At 37.0% G+C, this 8,117-nt stretch overlaps 1 long non-coding RNA gene across 1 annotated transcript; it reads right to left on the bottom strand.

Annotated features, from left to right (window-relative positions):
* Positions 1 to 2,205: 2,205 nt before the first annotated feature.
* LOC129450434 (uncharacterized) lies at positions 2,206 to 2,728 on the bottom strand. Its single transcript, XR_008646340.2, has 2 exons — positions 2,533 to 2,728; positions 2,206 to 2,438 (listed from the first exon to the last, which is right to left on the bottom strand). It is a non-coding gene; the product is annotated as an uncharacterized lncRNA (long non-coding RNA).
* Between the last annotated feature and the right edge of the window lie 5,389 nt (positions 2,729 to 8,117).

The following is an 8,117-nucleotide window of genomic DNA, read 5'->3' as shown; positions in this document are numbered from 1 at the left end:
ACTGCGTTGCTAGAAGGAGATGAAAGTTGGTTAGTGTTCTGTAAGGTAGGCATCGTGGTGTTACCGATATTGTTTTATAATCTTATTAATCTGTTTAATAATATTTATCATCTGTTATATCAGTGATATTTTTCGAATTAATTACACATTGGTTGATTTGTTTTTGTTTGAATTTGTTGAAAAATTGCACGATGGCGTTTCATTAAATAAGATAGTCAATTGTTTTGGATGCTAATATATGCGAAATAATTGGTTATGTTTCATTATTGTCAAGCGTTTTAAAGGCATGTGTTAACATAAGGTAAAAACTTAAGTTTAAATGCAATTTAGACTAAGGTTCTGACGAAAATTGCAGAGCAACGTCCTATTTTTATTGCGTGCGCCTTTTTAAAAGTATTGTGTATAATAAGCTTGATATGATGCATACATCTCTTTTTTAGGAACGCAAATTTACTTTTGTAACATGAGTATTTGTTGTGATAGTACATGTTATTGACGTTGGTGCACATAACTTGTGCGCATGCGCGATTTAAAAAAAAACGCACCAGAAACTACTCTAAAAGTCGGTTTTGCGTACCGACGCTGCAGGAATTTTGTAACAAGGGATTTCTACGTGCATCATTGGTAAGATCATTATTACATATTAATGCGTGTTGTTATACACGAAACCGATGTCACGCCATCTCTTTACTGACGTGTTTTTTAAAAAGTTTTGTTGCGCGCACCTGAAGCGCGAGCACGATTTGCATCTCCAGGCTTTAGACAGCTTGCTAGTATAAGCAAATAGTAAACCAGCGCGCAAATGCCAACTGAGTTTTTTTTTTTTTGCACTTGAGCGGACATTTTAAAACAAAATTATCTCAAAATGCCGTGATTATAGTAGTATAAGTATTTTACACATGAAATAAATATAAGTAGTTGATAAAAAAAATGTGTCAGTAACAATCTATTTGATCAATGCATTTAAAGTGACAGTACAACCATTTTTAGAGTATAAACCTGATGCCGTTTTTAATGTTAATCAAACAACAGACAAAGAAAATCATAATGTCCTTGTTGTGACTAACTAAATTTTGTAGCTTTAATAAGAATTCATTCAATTTAAATAGTAAAGACAATGCAGTATTATCTGATTACTTTATTTAGTTTCTGTACTGTACCTGAAAACTCGTAGCATTGTGTTAAATGGTGCAGATACTTTAAAATGACCATAACTTGCTAAATTTTCTACCGATTTTCAAATGTTTTGGTTTCTTACAAATGTTATTAATGTGGCTATAATTCTGGATGCTTTAACATGATTCATAAAAATTATTCATTAAGTATCCAGTGTTATAGGTACATCTCTGATGTTTATAACAAACCAAACTGTTTGAAATTCGTTAGAAAATTTAGCAAGTTATGGTCATTTAACACAACATGCTTCACACTGTGGTAAGGTGGCCGCCACATGTGGACGTTGCACTCAATTGGCTAGGAGTGCGGGTGAGACATCTAGTCTTTATACATATTTGTGCCGCTCATGGCCATTTTCAGATCGAGTCGGATTTTACACAAAATATTAATCAGACTTGGGACCTGAAGTAATTTAACTATGACTGACCTGGACTCGATTGACCATTTCAAATATAAATTCGGAACCACATAGGCCGCGGGTGCTCTGTGAAGTCTTCTAAAAGTAAAACTCTGCTAAAGTTCAGAAACATGAAGGATATAAAGTGACATGAGCTTGTTTGGGTCGCACCCAATTCATTGAGAAATAGAGTAGGGATGCTCCGATCAATGCCGATCTCCACTAATAATACGTGGCCGATCACTATTCTGAATCGGACAGCCGATCTTATTACAGCTATTTCATGTACTACCCCAGCTAACACAAATACGTAACTGTTACGTAACGTCGACGTAATATGATGACCAAACTTACGTTGTGGCGACGAACCGAGTTACGTCGTGGCGACCGGAAAAGTGAAATTCCTGGATCCGTCGCCTGCACGTAACTTTGCAACGTAATCTGCCTGTCGTGGGCACGTCGTGACAACGTAATGGATTAAAAGTTTTATGTTAGTAACCAGTAGTAATTTAAATCTTTTATTTAATATTCTTTGGGCGGACATCTGCAGTATAACGTTAACTAATTTAACTTGTCCTTATTTGCCCATTACTATAAGACTTACCATAACATATGAATGATAGACTCAGAGCTTTAATACTTCATTTATTGAACATGAACATTACAAACATTTAAATAAACATATGTTAAAATGAACATTTAAATGGATTCTCCATATAAGCTAATTTAAAATGTCATTTCTGAATTGTGCAGGCGTAGTTTTGTCAGACGGAGAGAGAGCGCGCGGTCCTCTTCATGTTCCGGTTGCCAGGGTAACGCTGCTCTAACCTTCACCAGTCCAAAACGCCAAACGTGTCCCACAAAACTTTAAAATAAAGACAATAAAATAAATAAAGGTTAAAAAATATCTACACGTTTTCATAAAAATCGTTTTATTTGTTGTGAAGTTAGTATCTTACCTGATAAAACGAAATTTCCTGTCAGATGAACATTCCTGTCAGTGCAGCATAAAACACGGTTTATACTGTCGGGCGAGATTCTGTGAGCCTTAATAAGTATGTTAACATGCTGTTTTCATAACTCTTAAGCAACTAAAATAAGTTATTGTGTATTTTAAACGGGTCTCAGTTCAGAGAAACAACACCGCGTCCTGTCAGCCACCGTTCTGCTGTGCACGCGCGGTCGCGCGCTCTGGTTGAGGTCAGCTGGGCGGGAGGCGCGCGCTGTTTCATGTTTCCCATGTAAATGGCAGTTCGTGTGTATTTAATCTATTTTGACTTATTTAAGGGAAACTTTGGGACTGAAAAGTTTTAATAAGCTAACCTAAATAGAAAACGAAATTAATGTTTAATATAATTGTAAAGGTAATGAAATTACCTCCCTGGGACGTAACAGTTACGTTCCCAGTAAGTTATGAAATTACCAAAATAGTACGAATTTATTACGTAACTGGGACGTACTTGGTTATCTTGGGACGTAAGGAGTCCGTACTGGCGACGTGGTGATTTCGTACTGTAATGGTAATGAAATTATCTCCCTAGGACGTAACAGTTACGTTGCCAGTAAGTTATGAAATTACCAAAATAGTACGAATTTATTACGTAACTGGGACGTACTTGGTTATCTTGCGACGTAAGGAGTCCGTATTTGTGACGTGGTGATTTGGTACTGTAATGGTAATGAAATTACCTCCCTAGGACGTAACAGTTACGTTGCCGGTAAGTTATGAAATTACCAAAATAGTACGAATTTATTCCGTAACTGGGACGTACTTGGTTATCTTGCGACGTAAGGAGTCCGTACTGGCGACGTGGTGATTTGGTACTGTAATGGTAATGGAATTACCTCCATAGGACGTAACAGTTACGTTGTTAGCTGGTAAGTCATGAAATTACCAAAAATGACCAATAAATTACGTAACTAGTACGTTGTGTGTTAGCTGGGACAGCTTTTGATCAGTAAGTCCTTATTGATCTAAAATCATTGTTAGTTTGAGTCGTTTATAACATGCATTTGAAAAAGCAACACTCATCAAACATAATTATTATACATATTCTTTATTATCATGAAAATACCTGAAAAGGTTTGAAGAACAGCAATATAAATATATCCTTCAGCCATTTCATGGAGCTGCGTGTCATCACAGCTGCGTGTGTATTGTTCTTCGTCTACAGCGCATTTTGAGTTTCTGCACAAGAGCGCCCTCTGGCTTTTGGATGTAGCGGCATTTCCCGTAATTCATTGAGAAACATAGCAAGCATTATTGGCCGATCGATCGGAGCATCCCTAAAACAGAGAGCACGTGAACGCACACCAAACTCATGAGTTCACACACAAAATGTCATTATATAAGATTGTCATCTTTATATTACAAGTATAAGTTAAATAATAATACATTTGATACATTTATAGTTGTTTGTTGTATTTAGGGTTGCCAACTTTCTGAAATGGAAATAAGGAAAGGGGGGGGGTTGGTTTGCCTGGGTCCGGTGATATGCCCCCACGGAAGAGAATTTAGAGGAAAAAATAACCCCTCAAATGAAGACTTCTGGTGAAAATAGTGGAAACTAATTAATAAATTTAGATACATATATTTCATAGAACTTCTTAGGCCTAAATATTTAATGAATAGCAAAGTATTTAAGTTTATAATACGCCCTTTTCAAAGACCCCACCCCTTTTTAAACCTTGAGCTATCTAAATCCATAATTATTTAATAAGAAACCCATCAGAAATGATTGACACATTATGAGATGGGAGGGAGCGGGACACAGGAACAGAGGGAGAGCACTGGAGAGATATATGTGGATTTAGGCTAAGCCTGTACTATCTCTTTTAATATAATCACTTTCTTATCAACTATATTTGAGTTTTAAAAATCCACATAATTACATACCATATGAGACGACTGACGGACAATGACATTGCTCCATCCTGTGCCCGCAGCTTCTCGTTTCTCTTGTGATTATCTCCTCACGGGTGCTGCTTTATATCACACACTCCGCCGTGACAAACAGAAAAAACGTTACGGCATATGGTACAATTGGCCTTGTATTCATTGTCCCTCACGCATTTCAGCCACGGGTAGTCATTTTCCCATTCAATTCTATATTTTTGTTCTCGTTTCTTTTTCCCCGGCTGCTCGGATGCAGTCATTTTTACATTTCCCGCTGTTGTCACTTGTCGTAATTGTTGCTATGATACATGACATCACAATGACTGAAACAACCAATTAAAAGGGCATTCCCTGATGGGGCTGCAAGATGTTAAAAACGCTACGCTGATCATAGACAAAAAGAGGGAGAAATTACCGCACCGTCAGGGTTTTCTTATACAAATGACACGGTCTTCGTTCATGGCTGACATATTAGCTATGTGTCTGTCATGTATTTGCACTGAATTAATTTTCATAAAATACGGAACAAACTGCGTTCCGTATCAGTTCAATACGGAACAAGAATTTTATGTGTCAAATACGGGACGATTCCGTATTATACGGAACGGTTGGCAACCCTAGTTGTAATGTAAATTATTTCTTGTGTTACAGATATGTTTGAATGTTGCTAATGTGAAAATGGAGAAGAGAGCAAAGATTGAAGTGGAAGGATTTCTACATGATGTCTCTAGAGTTATTGAAGGAGGTGATCGGCATAAGTATTTCACAGCGATGTTACAGGAAGCAGAACGAAACAGTCGTGTGGTGGTATTTGATGTACAGCGTCATAATGTGTTTGAAAGTGCAGAGAAGGACAGGTAATAAAAGTAAAATTGAGAGGTTTGCTGGTATGTTTATCTATATTTGATGGCATATATAGAATATATTTGTTTTCCTAGGACTCCTGTAAGGCTGAGTAATGTTGTCTTGTCACCATCGCGTCAAAACAAAGGCAACATGGACATCCTCATCAAATCAACATCTTCTTTAAGTTGTGTGCGTCAGTTGAAGTTTGCATTCGACGACAGTTCTTGTAATGTTGTTCAGGATTGGACATTGATGCAAGTTTTGCAAGATCCCAGAGAATACCAACGGGTATGTGTTACAAATGAACATGTACATTGACAATATGTATGAAGCATAGTATTTTTTGTATAAAAAATTAGGAGTGGGCTGATCCAATACTTTGGATCGAATATCGGGTTGATCTGGACCTTTTTGCTGGATCGGAATAACAGGGCCAATCCAAATTCGAAACTGTGTGTTATTCGTGGTTGTTACTGTCATGCTATAGAAAAGTCAGACTATTATAAAAGCACCTTAAACATTTTTTATATTCAAAGTCTTAGTAATATATTCAATAGTTTTTTGTGAAAACAAATGCTTTTATGAAGATATTTAAAGTCACAAAAACTCAATGGTCTGGTGCTTGCGGAGTTAATACACTGCAGTAGCTGTGAATTAAACGCATTATGCACACACAAGACACACACACACACACACACACACAATAATTGTATTTTAAACATCTGATTAAAAAGTCTTAGTAAACCATTGGGTGAATGCAATACACTATGTGACTAGCATATAGAAAATCCCTGAGAAGATGCTTTCAGTACATTATCCTGCACCCCGGAAGTGCAAAAAGGACAGGATGATTCAATTTAGGGCTGCACGATAATGAGAAAATATGCGATATGCGATAGTTCTGTTGGTGGGTGCGATGGCGATATGCCTTGCGATATGTCTTACTTAGAGAAATTCTTTTTTTTATTTGCTTTTATTTTAGCATTTAGATATGTAATGAAATAAAGAGGTAATGCATATTCTAAAGATGTAATTAAAATATGCTATACATGTGACAAAAAACTAGTAATGTGTGACCATAACGCAATACTTTGATTTATTGAATATTTATATTAATTTCATAAATCCCACCACTCCAAACTCTCTTTCCTTTCTCTTTGACATGAACAAAGCAGAATGAACTTGTGAATATGACCCCCTTTAAAGGGATCTTTTAACATTGTGAGAGGTGTAGAAAGACTAACTTTATACAATAAAATGTAAAGTATATTAATGATAGACAATGCAGGTCTATGGATTATAAATAGGTCTAAAGATTATAAAGTTGATAGATTTGTGTAGAACCAGTAAAAGTGCCTCTCTTTCTATTCCTCTGTTGCAGATTAAAAGAGCTTAATCCTTAATTATTTTAGATTCAAAAGTATACTCTATATAAAGTATGTAGATTCAGCTTATATAATGACTGTTTGACAGTTTGAGCTGCTCGTTCAGTACAATGGGCTTGGCATTAAGATTGGTTATTTGCTACCATCTTTGTAGCAAACATTTTAGATATAAAAAGACGGTTCATTGATAATAATACTATAAACATGGGAGAAAGAAAGTGCAGCGCGTGGCCGTGACTATATAAACAAGATTAAGTTTGCATCGTCATAGAAATCGGAGGTACGCTTGACACTGCACATGCGCTATAGTGCGTTAGCGCTGACTGACTCTTCACGGCTGTCTCTGATCGACTTGGGTTGAAACAGACCCGGTACCTGAAGTAATTAAAATGGGATCGACTTGGACCCACCTGACCTTTCAAAATATAGACTCGTGTCCTTCCGTGAAGACCTCTAATGGATACAACTATGATTCAAGTTCAGGAACATGGAAGGATACAATGATTCAATGTGACACTGAGCTTTGCGTCGCACCTAATTCATCGAGAAACAGAAAGCATGTGAACGCACAGCGAACTCATCAGAAAAGACACGACGTGCTCGCACGCATAATGTCATTATCACGGACAAAAAAAGACAAAATTTGATGCTAAATATACGTGGGCAGTTGTTAATACACTTGAGAGAGCCGCCCAAGTAAAGTAAGTGTGTGGAAACCACCTTCTGATCGGTGTAATTTGGACGATCTAAGCATGCAACACACAAATGATAGACACGTAAAATAAATGCAAGTTAGCGCAGCTCCCTGCAATCGCGATGGGGATACATTTTCGATATATCATGCAGCCCTAATTCAATTGCATCATTCTTCTCCTAGGATGTGTATCGCACTGAAGTCTTCATGTTGTGACAGTTTACGCAATTAAGTAAAAATGTATATGATATTCATTTGCTCAAGTGAAAGTGACGTATTTAAGCAATGTTGCTCGAGTAGGAGTGTGATATAGCTCTATATCATCACGGCTGTGATTAGGCCAGAGGCACGAGGCCGGAGGCAATCACAGCCGTGATGATATAGAGCTATATCACACGATTCCGAGAGCGATATTGCTTTTATACAACAGTTCGATGGCACATGTTTGAAAAAAGAAAACTAGAAAACAACAACAGAGTTATTTTAAAACCCTATTTGTTTGAGAACTACTACTTCTGCCACGGATTTGAGGGCGGTCGGAATGACAGGTAACACTTTCAGCTGCTTTGAATCTCATAACAACTGAATGGACAGAAAAGCCGTTTCTTTATATTACCGTTTCTTTGTCACAAAGTGTAGTTTTAAGTAGGGTTGTGCCGATAGACGATAGTATGGTGTATCGACGATCTTCAGACATATCGCCAATGGCAGGCTTTCATGGCG

The sequence above is a fragment of the Misgurnus anguillicaudatus genome, chromosome 8 (genome assembly GCF_027580225.2).
Source record: "Misgurnus anguillicaudatus chromosome 8, ASM2758022v2, whole genome shotgun sequence".
Lineage (NCBI taxonomy): Eukaryota > Metazoa > Chordata > Actinopteri > Cypriniformes > Cobitidae > Misgurnus > Misgurnus anguillicaudatus.
This window is presented reverse-complemented; position numbering and strand designations above follow the sequence as displayed.